This window comes from Rhinatrema bivittatum, chromosome 10, assembly GCF_901001135.1.
Source record: "Rhinatrema bivittatum chromosome 10, aRhiBiv1.1, whole genome shotgun sequence".
Taxonomy (NCBI): domain Eukaryota; kingdom Metazoa; phylum Chordata; class Amphibia; order Gymnophiona; family Rhinatrematidae; genus Rhinatrema; species Rhinatrema bivittatum.
Window position 1 is genome coordinate 113,149,784 of NC_042624.1, and position 15,223 is coordinate 113,165,006.

Sequence of the window (15,223 nt, forward strand, 5' to 3'; positions counted from 1 at the left end):
CATAATGGAAAACAGTTCATTATATTTGAAAAGAAAATATTTGTTCTTGTTTGACGCTGACACTCCTTAATGGGGAGGGAGGAGGTAATATCTGTGCTGCATATTCCATAAAAGCCCATCCTTTTTTACAATCAGAAATCATGAAAATGACTTCCTGGATCCTGATGCTTTATCAGTTTTTTCTGCTGTGCCTTAGTCAGCTATAATCAAATTATATAATCATGAAATGAATGGGAATCTGTCTCAAGGAGGCATAGAGATTGGATGGGAAGATACACTATGTATCTAGAGTTTACAGGATATTTGCTTTTACTGTTGTATACATGAAAGAGAATGGTTTTACTATTAAGTTTGACTTGTGAGGTCTGTTTTTGTAATGTCTTTTCCTATAATCTTTTTTCATCTCTTCCAATTTCCCTTAAAATTAGACCTGCATGAGTGTAATCTAGTCTGGAACTTTATTTAGGACTGGGTAGTAACAGACATAAGCTGTATTAGTCATCCCAGACCAGCTACATTAAGTAAATGTAAAAAAAATTGATATGATAAATCTACTATATGACCAACTCTGTGCTTTTTGATTATTTTATTTTATATTTTCTAAGGAAAATGATAAAGGCAAAAAATGTACTGGACTATACAATATCAAAAGGTGGAAGATGGCACTAAAGGTTATTTATTTAGAATGGTAGTAGATGTGTAAAGGACTCAGAAAATAAGAATTTCAGTATCTCTTTAGAAAAGTAATTTCTTATGTGGCACCACCATTAAACATTCTTATGTAGCGTTAAATTTATTGTTGATGCAGCACAGGGAAAATCAATCTATTTAAAACTCATTTCTATTGCTTCACTCAATAGGGGAAGATGCCAAGAGGCAGATATTCAAACTACCTGCATGACTGCAAAGTCCGCAGGTACATTTTATCTGTGAACTTTGCACCAGTTTTGCAAACGGAAAAGTTTCCCTTTGAGCATTGTCTAAGGAAAAAGTACCCGTACAAATCTATATTTGCTATTTGCGCAGGTACTTTTTCCAGCTAAAAATATGGGTGCATAATTGGAATTGCATATTTCTAAATTCCACCCCCAGGGACGCTTTCTCCTACTGTGACACCTCCCAGGTAAACTTTCTCGCATATATTCAGCAAGACCTTTTATTTTTCTCCACCTGCCCAGAATCCTCTCCCTCTTCCTCTCTATCTCTCTCTCTCTTCATCCATTTCTCCCTTCTCTGCCCAGCATCCCTCTCTCCACCCATGCCGCACCACAACTCCTCCATCCTCCCAGCTTCCTCTCTTCTTCCCCCAACATCATCTCAGCATCCATTCCCTTCTCTTCTGAGATGCTAGGCCTTGAAAGTGGGTAAGCGGCACCTAGAGGTTTTCAGGATTTTTACTGTTCCCCCACACAAACGTTTGGCACCCAGGCGATCATCTAGTTTGCCCAATGTAGGAACCAGCCTTACTGCAGCACCTGGCTAATATCATCAGATTAATGGGGGGGGGGGGGGGGAAGGGAGAGGACGTAAGGAGGGGAGTCCTAGGGTCAGGGATGCAAGGGAGTGTGGCAATCAATATGGAAAAAAAGCAAAGGACATTTGCCCTTTAAGTGGTTAAAGCGGCTCTGACATTAATGGCAGAATGCAGGTGCAAATTCACAGCTTTAAAGTTCTTCTAATATAGTTTAGACTGCTTATTATCAAATTATTTAGCATTTCTTTGTACCTTCTACAATTATTCTGTAACAGCTGAGTCTCAATATGCCTTGGGAGAGAGCAGGCAATAGAGAGAAAACAAAGTGAAGACTAATTGCTATTTGGATTTTTGTTCTTACACACCAGCAGAGGGAAAGGCAAGATATTTTTTTTTAGCTTTTCACACTGTACTATTATCTGTGTATCAGTTTAGAAGATGAAATACTTGGTTTATTTTGTAGGCAAGGGCACATTCCATTTGGCACGCCTTATAAATTCTATTTATAGTTAAGTTTGGTTCAGAACATTTCTTCAGGATCTAAATTAATTTTCAGCCCATTTCCTTTCTAGTTGTAAATACATTTTGCCATTTGCTGTATTTTTCAATCACAAGGAAGCATGACTTATCCTACTATATTTATTTATTAACATTTTTTAGGGTACACTATCATTTGTTCTAGGCAACTACCATCACAATACTTATATAACAAACACTGAACCAAAAACAAACAGGACAGGCCTGCTGAACATGCAGATAATGAAATACCTTCTGCTTCTGACGTAACTCCCAGTTTAAAGATTAGCAAGAGGAAATAAATGAATAATGATTAGAATAATTTTAACTGCATAACTTTACTTTCATTTGCATGTGGATAACACCTTTTATTTTTAAAATATGGATCAGTTAAACCATCACCTGAGAGGTCTTCACAGATGTCAGCTTCATGGAATTTTTTGAATGATTTTATGAGTATTGTGGGTATTTCATTTTCATACAATGCAGTTGTCATATTAAAATATTACATGAATTATTTCATGAATGTGGAGGTATCCTTGGGGGGAAAAACCTACACAAACGCAAGTGAAATTAGTCTTACAATTACAAGAATGATTTGACAATGCTAGCAGTTTTATCTACCTATTCTGATATGCTGGTATAACTGTGCTGGATCTCAGAAGTGCAAGAGGATTAAACAAGGTGCTTCATCATATTTGCAATTAAAAGGGTGTCTAACTGGGAGTGCACATGCATTTTTCAGCTGCACAAAACCAGACGATTTTCAAACATTAGATACCGCTTTCAGATACTGTCTTTGAATACTGGCTTGTTATGCAGCTAAACGTGTGTACACACTTACATGGCGCTACAACAGTAGTGTAAAATACATGCCTTGGTGGCATGTTTTCTACCTGTGTGTATAGTTTTGAAAATGAAATATACGTGTGTGGTTTTCAAATATCCTCAAAATGCACCCTTTCCCTGCATCCCAGAATGCCTTTTTTCCAGCCTTTCAGTTATCTGCTAAATGTTTTTGAATATGGACCTCCATATGTTTATATTGTACATTAGTGCATAAGAGAATCCTATGCTACATGTACTCTCAAACTTGCTCTCTGAATGGGAAGTTTGCAAAGCAAAGATGAGCAAGTTCCAATGGCCCAGGTACAACCTCTCACCTAGTACAATTAATTATTATTGGTTGTAGAAAGATGATATATGAGTTAATTCTTAATAAATAAATGTACTGAAACTGGATCTTGAGTCTCCTAACTGTAGCAGATAATGGTTTATTGAAGTAACATAATGCATTTGTGACTAGCTTTCAAAAGTTATTCTTCCTTCATTGGTCAGTGCAGAATGAGCTGATAATGTATGAGTGTTCAGGTATATTATAAGCTGGATTACACTGCTTTGTTTCCTTTCAAAGCCATAAAGATGTATAAGTAAAATGACTGGTGTAGGGGTGAGAGCTGAAGACTTCCATGCATGTAATGCATGTGCCTGAGGGCCCCTTCAGCTAATACATTTATTAAAGGCCTTTGAATGTGTTAGAATTTTAGACGATGATGTTATAACTATTCTGTCTGATACATATTGTTTGTTTCTCATCTACACCACCTTGTAGCCTCTTGGAAGAGGTGGTTAATAAATGTGGTAATAAATAAATAAATGAATTTTCAGAAGTAGCTGAGCACCTGTCATGTCTAGACTCTGCTGGGTCTCAAACTAGGGGCCTGGCTGAGGGCAGTGCTTTAACCTGTGGGCCACTGGTTGGCACTGAGCAAAGTAAGCTAATGGAAAGATACAAATCTTGTACTGATTGTGCTGAGAGAACCAGCGATCCCACACCTGGGGAACTGGATTGGTCCTTGGGACTTTACTTGGAGAGTGATCAATATATGTACTCACTAGCTAAAATTTAGCCCTGCCTCCGGAATACTTCTACCAGTACACCTTTATCTAGATAAATTGTGACCGTACAAAACACTGTGCACATGTAAGTTTTGCAAGAAATGGAGGCAAAATTTCTAAACTTGGCTTTTGTGAGCAAAACTTGAAAAGTTATGTGAACCATGGCTTTGAATATTGACCTCGGTATTTTAGTTGCAGTCTCACCAACGATCTGTGCAAAGGCATTATCACCTCCTTATTTGTACTGACTAGGCTTCTCCCTATTTCAGTCTAGTTTTCCTCTCGAGCTGGCTATCTTCTTATCATAATCTTTCAATATCTTAAGATCATCAGAAGTGATCATTCTGAGGTCTCTCTCCTGGTTGGTATACATTCTTATCTCGCCCCCATAGCATACTCGCCTATGGATTTCTATATTCCAGATGCATGATTTTGCTCTTTTTTTGCACTGAATCTTAACTGCTAAGCACTTAACCTCTCCTCAAACTTTCTTAGATCATTTCTCATTCTGTTTACTTTCTCAGGGGTTTCCACTCTATTGGTCACAAAGAAAATTGCCCTCTCAATGTACTAACTAGATCCTTGAAACAGAGAGGTATTAAAGAGAACCGGCTCCAGGACAGATCCTTGAGTTTCTCCATAAATCAGCTTTCTTTCCTCAGAATGAATTCCATTTACCATTACCCTTTAAAATCTATCAGCCAACCAGTTCCTTACCCAGTCTGCTACCTTAGGCCTGTCCCCCACCTCCCCCCACCATGTGGTATAGTATCACAAGCTTTGCTGAAATGGCAGAATACTACTTCAGTGCATGCACTTGATCTAATTTTCTAGCACCCAATCATTGCATTGATCAGGTTTGTTTGACATGATCTTTCTCTGCTGCCTCAGATCTTCAGATACTTCACTATCGTTCCTTCAGTAGAATCTACATTAATTTTCCCACCACCAATGTAAGACAAGCAGCCTATAGTTTTCTACTTCCTCTCTGTTACCACTTTTATGAAGAAGTTAGGGTTAGGGTCTGTCATTTTTTAGTCCCACAGAACTATTTCGGTTTTCAAAGACCTATTGAACCCATTCTTCAATAGATCTGCCCAAACTTCTTTGAGCTCTCTTAATATCCTAAGATGTATCCCACCTGGCCCCATAGCTTTGTCCACTTTCAGTTCTGTACAACCCATCTCTTTGGTAAATGGTGTGTCACTGTCCTCCAAAATCTGTATCCCTGCTAAAAACTGGAGACTCTTCTCCAATCCCTTCTGCAGTGAATACTGAATGAAAGGGTTTAGGATTTCTGCTTTTTCCTTTTTACCCTTCACACAGTCCTCCCTTTCTTCTTCAGTCTTTCAATTCCACTGCAGCCCTTCCTCCTTTGACTGACTTACCTGAAATAGTCTTGTTACCTTGCTTTACCGCTGTAGCTGACTTTTCCTCCACTCTTGTCTATGCTGTATTGATTGCTTTCCCTTCTTCTTTCTGGTATATCAGATCCTCTTCTTTGGGCTTCTCTTTCTCAGATCTCTTGTACTTTTTGAATATAAATCTTTTTGCTTATACTTTTTCAGCTACCTCTTTGGAAGCCATACCAGTCTTTTTCTTCTTTCTTTCTTTACTTTTCTATGTCTCTCTTTTTTTCTCAGCCTCCCTTTCTATCGTCTGATGAATCTTTCTCTCTCTCATTGCACTCATTTCCATTTTTCTGTTTTTTGCTTTTTCCTCCTATTCATCGTTGCCTCTTAATTTTTCAGTCTTCTCTTCATCTTATCCTGTCTTTCATATTGTTCTAGCTCTTCTTCCTTCACTCTTACCCTCCACCTTTCACCATTTCTAATCCTGCATCTCCTCATCTCTCACCTACTAATGCTCCCTTTGCTTTCACCGTCCTGTCTGCTTTTGCCTTTTTCTAGTCCTCCTTACTCCTCTTTCTTATCCCTCAATAAGTCCTCATCTTCTTCTCTATCTTTCCTCTTCTTTCCTCTCTCTCTTTCTTCTCCTTCCAACCATATGTCCTTTTTTGTTTCTCCTCAAATTCTCCAATTCTTTCATTGTCTCTGTCCGTCCACATCTTTCTATACTTCTTCTAGCCCCATCATGTTTGCAATACTCCCTCTCAGCCCCTATCTTTCTCTGTCTCTCCTTTTTTCTTCATCTATTTTTCTCTTCTCCTCCCATCCTTCATAACCTTTTCTATCTCTATTCTCTCCTTTCAGTCATCTCCCCTCTACCTTACCCTAGAACTAAAGCAATAGTAATGAGGGATAGTGAAAGAACAGCTCATTGTTGCCACCATATGCTTTTGCTTAAAACAGATCATGCAGAAAGAACAGAGGAGAAAGGGCATCTATTAGAACAGTGCTTTCATTGTTCTTGCACCACATCTGTCTTGTCTTTCTGGAAACCAGTGTTACTGCACTTCCTTTTCTGCTCTGGATTAGGATGGTGGTACTGCTGGAAAGAACTCTCACTTGTTCTGTGGCTGCCTTTGTTGCCAGCTGGGGAATTGGACAGAGAGCATACAGCCCAGGAGTCTTGTTTTAGGGTGCCTGTTGTGTATTTCACCTTCCCTTCAGTGTGCAGGAAAGCAGCAGTAGGTGCATATGCTGAGATTGTCCCCTGCCTGAGTCTGCTGACCCTGTCTAAGGTGTGCAGCGCCGGCAGGTGTTGCATTGCTCCCCAGGGATACAATAAAAACAATTGGAATTTCTCAGAATAAAAAAACTCAGCATTTGCATGTAATGCTGCTGCTTTGCATGCTGAAAAGTGTTGAAGCTGCAGAGGAGCGAGAAGTAGGAAGGGAAAGAAGCACCTGTATTACTTATCAGCCTGTGCTGCCCCACTTCTAGCTCTGACAGGCAATATCCATTTGAATGTTAAAAAAAGTACAAGCCAGAGAGTTGAGAAAGTGAATGTTATAAGTCCATGACATGATAATTCTTGCTATTAACGGAAAACACCTGAGATCAATCATGAAGATGCAAGCCATGATCTGCAATCTTAGTTCTCTTGGTTCACCTGCATTACAAATTCTTAACTGTATCTGATATAAAAACACCCACATAATCACAATATTTCCTGCAGTTTTCCATCTGCAAAATAAAGGTAATGTAATTGAAAAATGATTTCCTGTAATGAAGAAAACAGAGCTAGGAAAGCTGAAAGCACTGAAAACTCGCTTTGATTCCCTTATATCTTGAGTTCCTTCCCATTGGCATATATTTGGGTGGAATTATGAGTGATTAAAGGTTTTTGTATGCCACTCTGGCACACATGATCCAGAATATGAGCTTACCTATCTTTTTCCTTTTCAAGAACTGTTACAATTAATTTTAACATAGAAAAGAGGGGCCAGTATTAAAATGTATCTGCTCTGTAAGTTAGCCAGATAAAACTTATCCGGCTAATTTAGAAGGGATATTCAGCAATATGGCAATGCTGCTGAATATAGCGGGATAAGTATTAAAGTTAGCTAATTTTAGACCTAACTTATCTTTTGTAATGGTGTAATGTCCAACTTATCTGATTAACTTAACCAGATAACACTGAATATTGCTGTTTATCCAGTTAAGTTATCCAGATAGGCAATGCCGCCCAGTTATGCCCACTGCCCACTGACATATCTAGCTAAGTAGTAGAATATTCAGTAGTAGCTTCTTAGCTGGTTAAATCAAATTTATCTGGCTAAATAGTGTTTGAATATGGACCCTATTGTGTATGGGTTTGATGATGTTTAATAAAACAGTTGTATCTATATTTCTTCACTGTTAATTGCAGTTGTCATAATGTAGCTGTTTCCTGGAGATGTAGAAGAGAAGGAAAGCACATGTTTTCAGGAAACCTGTAACTTTGATATGGAAATATAGTTGAGAAAGCTTGAATGAAATACAGCAATCTGTCCACTTTTAGGGTAAAAATGCTGTGTTCATTCTTTAGTTTCTTAATACAAATGCCATAGCTTGAACTTGCATTCAAACCTGGAAATGCCTACTGTTGTCCTAACACTACTGATGATTCTTATAATTTTCTTACAGAAGGAGAAGCTACATGCAAGCATCTAATTTTCATACTAGAGCTAGTTCACTGCCCTGTAGCTCATTATTCTAGCAGTGGCAGCTGCTGGTACTATTACAGGCATTGACTTTTTGTTTAAGAGAAACATTAGCCAGTAACTGCTAGATTTCTGACACACCATTACAAAAAGCTTCCTGTTAGTAGGTAGAGTAAAAAGAAATGGATTTGAACCTATTAGTATCAGAATTACGTGTCAAAAAGCTAGAGCAGAGTTCAATTTATTTCTGCAATAAAGAGTGAGCCAGAGATTGACTTGACAATTATTTCCCCTTATATTGCTCTAGTTGTTCTGAGATGAACATTCCAATATAAAATCAACTTGTTTGGACATTTTTTTGGTAAATAGCATGCTCGTCTGAATAAAGATTATCTCACACAGGGGCCTAAGACAAGAATGTTTCTTAAATGAAGGGGAATATATTATAACTGCTTGGTAAAGGTAGAATGCAGGGATATAATTCAGATTTATTGATTTTGTATTCTTATGAAATGTCTTGCTTGATAAACCTGGGACACACTGTAATAAATTCTATAGTGGAAAATAAAGAGTCATGAAAAAGTTTGTTGTATGCATTGTATTTCTCTATTTATTCGGGAGTTAAAAGCTTTTTAAATTGTTGCTAACTGTCCCTCCCGATGCAGCCTGTGGGGCACAACATGGTGACCGTGTCGAGGAACATTAACCTGCTTTAAGTGGACCTTTTTATTGAAGATTGTGGAGTTTCTACATATTAATAAAGATTAAGATTTTTTGCCAAATATTCTGGATGGACTAATTAATTGCTTCATGCTCTACTCCTTTGGCTGATCCAGTAAGGTTTTAGCCAGATAACTACTTAACTTAATAAATCAGGGATGTAAAATCTGTAGGATTTTCAAATCCACTGTTTGTCTAAATCCTGAATTTAGCCAGACCAATACTTTGAATATGGAGCCCCCTAACTTTTATGAGCATAAATTTTATACTCCTAACTCAAGTTTTGGGTGTTCAAGTTTTATGCGCACAAATTATATTTTCTGCACACAATAATGTGAATAAACCATGATATGTGTGTACTAAAAACATATTTTTGTGCACACATTTCTGGATTACCATGCTCTTTTAAACTCCTTATACATTAGTTTATTGCATTGGGAATTAACTCTTTTCCCGTTGATAGCAGGGCTGAATTAGCCATGCTGTCATGGACCATCAGTCTGGCATCGGAGGCGGAGCTTCCCAAAGCTTACACAGAGCTTAGCTCTGTGCGATGGCGCGTGTGTTCCCGCGCAGGAAGACAGATTCTCCTCAGTTTGTCTTTTCCGCGAGCGGGAACGCACGCGGAGCCACGACGCTCCTCAGCTTTTTGAGAAAAAAAAAAAGAAAAAAGATATTTGTCAGATCGGAGGACCACGAACAACTCAGCGCCATTACCATGCCCCGACCATCAGGTTTTAAACCATGTAGCTGTGGTAAAATAATGTCCATTACCAATGGACATTAGGCCTGCTATCTGTGCTTAGGCCCAGATTACAACCAGTCAAAGTGCCAGCACTGTGGGTGTATGTCGCCGCGGGCGCAATGCCAAAGAGCGGCAAAAATTGAAAAATTAAAACTCTCTCTCATTGGCTCCTATGCTCCCCCTTCGGAGGCCTACTCCTCCCCGGGGCCGAGGCCATAGCATGCCCCTCCACTTTGAAGGGCAACGTCACTGGAATCGGGCACCTCGCAAATGGGCCCACAAAATCTGAAAAAAGGAGTCTTCAAAAAAATTGGGGCATCACAAGCTCCTGTATGCATCGAGGCAAAGATCCGCGACACCAAAAAGTGTTGATCCGACCAAAGCTGCGTCGTCGACTCAGGTTCCGGATAAACACCCTTCGACACATTCAACGCAACCATCTAGGAAGCCCCAAAAGCGTCGATCAGAGCAACCTTCAATGCATCGCTTGTCGCAACCATTGACGCATCGCTTGAAGCAAGCACCGGATCATCGTTCAATGCAGGCACCAACGCATACTTAGACGTATACCCCGGCGCATACCTCGATGCACAAACAGACCCACAAACTGGCGTAAATTCTGGCACACGATCCAATGCAAATGACGCACCCCTCCAAGCATTTGAAGGTACAGCACTCAAGGCATTCTTCCACAAAAACTTCAAAGCTTTTGCCTACACAACCATCAAAGCAACCCAGTCTAGTGACAACACCTCAATCGAGGCCAACTCAGACTTCTTCTCAACATACTTCGATCCCAGGATCTAAGGCCAGACCTTCCACATCGCAGGGCCAAACAGTTCCTTTGGGCCCTGAAGAGCACACTCCACCCTTTGGATCAGGAACATCCTTCCATATGCCAGACACTCACAGACTGGAATCCCCTCTGGACTCGGAAGACAAGTGGATACGAGAATCTTCCTATTCCCCTTCATCTTCTTCCTCAGGTCAAAATTTTTCAGACCTTTCTTCAGTCTCCAGAAGGAAACGTGCCTTACCTCAGCTACAGGAACCATTGGTAAAGCACCAAAGATTGGGACAACCTATGGAAATATATAAGCCTCAGCCTGTTGCACCTAGTGCAGACATATTATTGGCTGCAATTCCACATCAACCCCATCAAACTTCTCCACTTCCTATGCACCCACAGATACCAGAAGGGACGCAACAGGCCATAGCCCAATTATCATTGGCTTTCTCAGGCTTCTTAGCCTCCCTACAGTTGGGTTTTTCTAACCTGGTGCTGGTTCCTGTCAGACCAGGTGAAGAATGTCCACAGATACCACAGACATATCACCATTACTCCCACAACCTACACCACAGAAGGTGCCTTCAGTGATAATGTAGCATTCTCCCCAGCCTACAACACCTAGGCCTTCCGACTCCCCTCCATTACCGAAACAACCTAATTCAATTCCATCATCGTCAGGCTCCTCTATGGGGTATCCGTCAGACCCACTAGAAAGTCCCCAAGAACCTTACTCTCCACTGGAGGACCTTACATACCCCGAGTTTATAGACAAGGTGGGCTCGGTCCTTAATGTAGAAGTCTACAAGCTACCGGATCCAAGATCAGAAATGATGGGACTCTAGAAGATCTTCGATCTCCCATCGGATCCAACAGCGCTTCTGTCTCATCGAGTTTTAGATGCAGTACTTGAAAGATCCTGGGAAACAACATACTCAATCACCCCAGTATCTAGGAAGACCGATGATAAATTCAGAATGCAGCAATCTACATCCTCACCCCAACTACCGCACACATCCATAGTAGTGGAGTCATCCATGCAATGGGCCAAAAAGGCGAGATTGCACTCTAAGACAATAAATATCTTTGACTTTGGAAAGAAGATCTTCCAATCATCAATGTTGGGGGCATGAATACATCAGCATCAGTTCTACATTCTACATTATTTGTATTAATTGTTACAACAGTTGAAAGGACTCCTTCCAGACACACATACTACAACTCAACCACCACAGTCAGTACAAGACATGGAGGAGGGCATTCGACACCTCCTGTGGACGGTGTATGAAGGCTTCGAGATGTCTTCAAGAGCCTCAGCATCTGCTATAGTGGCCAGATGTTTGGCATGGCTCAGAGCTAGCACTATACGATAAGACGTCCATGACAAGTTAGCTAACCTCCCCTGCCGAGGAGACAACCTGTTTGGAAATAGACTCCAAGAAACAATGGCTCAATTGTAGCGGTTCAAGCCTTAACATCTTCTAATACTTATGGAACCTTCTCCCGCCGATACTTCGCACCGGCTAGAAAAGTGCCATAGCACAGACCTATCCGTCCTATAGGCCTCCTCCTTATGCTCAACCACCTCGACAACCATCATCACACCAACAACGTCGAGGTAGACCATGCACACAGCATCAACAAGTTCAACCACCCTCTTTTTAATTCCAGCAGGGCCACCACCCCCCATGGCTGTGGGAGGGAGAGTCAGAGCATTCAGCCAAGCTTGGTCACAAATTACAACTGATTGCTGGATTCTAGAAATAATCAAGGATATCAGTTACACTTCCTTTCCAGACCTTCCCTTCCATATCTCATTTCCAGCACGGGCATGTGCTCAAATCATCTTCAGTTAGCTGGGGAGATATCAACTCTACAGCAACAGGCAATTTGTGCCTTACCATCAAGGGTTTTATTCCCCTTACTTCTTAATCCCCAAAAAATCGGGAGGTCTGCCACCGATTCTGGACTTACGCGACTTAAACAAACACCTAGTCAAAGAAAAATTCAAAATGGTCTCCCTAACAACGATTCTTCACCTTCTTCAAACCAACAATTGGATGTGCTCACTAGACTTGAAGGATGCTTATACGCATATTCCAATGCACCCCTCTTCATGGAAATACCTCTGTTTCCATTACAAGAAACAACATTACCAATACAAAGTACTTCCCTTCAGCTTCTCAGCAGCCCTTTGGGTATTCACAAAGTGCATGGCAATGGTGGGTGGCCCACCTTCGAAATCTGGGGATCCAGGTATTTCCCTACCTAGATGACTAGCTCCTAGTAGCATCAGATTGACTGACCCTACTAGCGCACCTACAACATACAATTTTGTGTCTTCAAAACCTAGGCCTTATTGTAAACTACAAAAAGTCAAACCTACAACCCTCCCGAACATAGGAGCATTGTTGGACACAACCAAAAGCAGAGCTTTTCTTCCAAAAGACAGAAGGTTATTGCTTCAAATACTAACCAAACACCTTCACTCTATGGCAAAACCAACAGCCGCCAAATATTATCAGTATTGGGTCAAATGGCGGCAGCCATTCACATGATTCTGAACATCCGTCTTCACATTTGCCAGCTGCAATGGGGATTAAAGCGCCAGTGGATACAACACTCGCAACCTTTGTCTCGGAGAATCAACTTAACTCTAGATATGATCATGGTCTTGAATTGGTGGCTAAAACCACAAGTGCTACAAAGAGGAGCTCTGTTCACAATGCCATCTCACAACATAGTCCTCACGACGGATGCTTCCCACAAGGGATGGGGAACGCACCTCGACCACCTACAAACACACCTCGTGAACAGTCATATCAGATCAACCTTCTTGAACTCAGAGCGATTCGCTATGCCCTCAGAACTTTTCATGCACAATTGGAAGGGAAAAGAGTCATGATATACACGGACAATCAGGTAGCCATGTTTTATATCAACAAACAAGGAGGGTCAGGTTCATGGATACTCTGCAGGGAAGCATTTCTCATATGGGATTGGATGACTCGTCACGCAATCTATCTACAAGCGACCTATCTCCCCGGCAAAGCCAACACACGGAAGGACAAGTTAAGTCAAATTTTTCACCCTCACGAGTGGTCTCTAGACCAGCAGGTGGCCGACAACATTTTCACTTGATGGGGAACACCGTCCATGGTTCTCTTTGCCACGGAACACAACAGGAATGTACCTCAATTTTGCTCACTGTTTCCCAGTCATCTCCGAACAGCTCAGGATGCCTTCTTACTCCTGTGGTCAGGAAGCCTAATGTATGCATTCCCACCAATTCCACTTATACATGCATGCTCCAGAAATGCATAGCCGAGGCGGCAGACCTGATCCTCATCGCCCCAGCATGGCCCATGGAAACCATGGTATGCGTAGCTCCTCCGCCTATCGATCGATACCCCCATTCCCTTGGGGCACAGAGACGGTCTTCTTCTGTCACAGGAACAGGGAACTCTTGTCTACCCAATGCAGGACTCATTCCACTTGACAGCATGGAGATTGAACGGGCGATTCTAAGGGAGCAAGGGATATCAGAAGAAAGCCAAAACATTTTGGTGGCAGCCAGAAAGCCTTCAACCAGGAAAGCATACCAATTAAAATGGAAACGTTATGAGTCCTGGTGCACCACTAATTGCTATGATCCTTTTGATTGTGCTCCTACAAACCTACTAGATTACCTATTCACCTTATACTCAGCGGGGTTAGTGACTACCTCTGTCCGATTACATCTACGTGCCATCACAGCCTACCATAGGCCACTCCACGGCCACCCAATATTGCAACACCCAATGGTTTCTAGATTCATCAGGGGCCTCTACCATCTTCGACCCCCCCCCCCCCCCCCCAATATCCAAGCCGCCAGAGGCCTGGAATCTCAACCTGGTCCTGAAACAATTAATGCTTTCTCCATTCGAACCATTGGACTCAGCTAATGTGAAATACCTCACATGGAAAGTAGTGTTCCTTGTTGCTGTGACCTCAGCGTGCCGTGTCAGTGAACTACAAGCACTCGTATATTACAAGCCTTATATTCAGGTCTTCCACCTCAAGGCAGTGCTACGAACTCACCCTTCCTTCCTTCCGAAGGTGGTCTCAGCTTTTCACATCAACCAGTCTATAGAACTCCCTACGTTCTTTCCAAAGCCACACCACAATGAACAAGAGAAATTGCTCCACACCCTGGATCGTAAAAGGGCACTGGCCTACTATAAGACTAGGACACAGACCAACTCGAGGCCATCCCAGCTATTCCTCTCCTTTAATCCTAATGCCTCTGGTCTGCCAGTGGCAAAAAGGACAATTTCTAGCTGGATAGCCCAATGCATTCAATTGTATTACAACAAAAGAAACATAACACTAGATGTTAAATCGAATGCTCATCAGCTTTGAACAAGCTCCACCTCGTTGGCTCACCTATGTTAGGTTCCACCTCTTGACATCTGTAAAGCGGCCACCTGGTCATCTCTATATACTTTCACATCCCATTACTGTTTAAACCAGGAAACATCTCAAGATGCCAAGCTGGGACGTGCAGTTTTGGATACATTAGCTTCCAATGGTCTGTCCACATTGAGTAAGTCACGCAAAAAAAAAAAAAAAGAAAGAAAGAAAGAATACTGTGTAACATAGAGACATGATTGAGCGTGACTGGGAGCTAGAGACTCCCATGACAGCATGGCTAATTCAGCCCTGCTATCAACGGGAGAAAGCAAGTTTGTTTACTGTAAACGGTGTTTCTGTAGATAGCAGGATGAATTAGCCATGCTGACCCACCCACCTCCCTGGACAGCCCACTTTTCTCTTACTGCTTTAATACAGACTGAGGAGAATCTGTCTTCCTGCGCGGGAACACACGCGCAGCCGCACAGAGCTAAGCTCTGTATAAGCTTTGGGAAGCTCCGCCAGAGTGATGGTCCATGACAGCATGGCTAATTCATCCTGCTATCTACGGAAACACCATTTATGGTAAGCAAACTTGCTTTTTTACACATGACTAAAGAAAATGTGCCGGAAGTTCACCAC

General features: G+C 41.6%; 1 protein-coding gene across 1 annotated transcript in view; it reads left to right on the plus strand.

Annotated features, from left to right (window-relative positions):
- LOC115099811 (cytosolic carboxypeptidase 6-like) overlaps nucleotides 1–15,223 on the plus strand; it is a 1,627,912-nt gene that overhangs the window by 109,376 nt on the left and 1,503,313 nt on the right. The gene's annotated exons all lie outside the window — the stretch shown is intronic.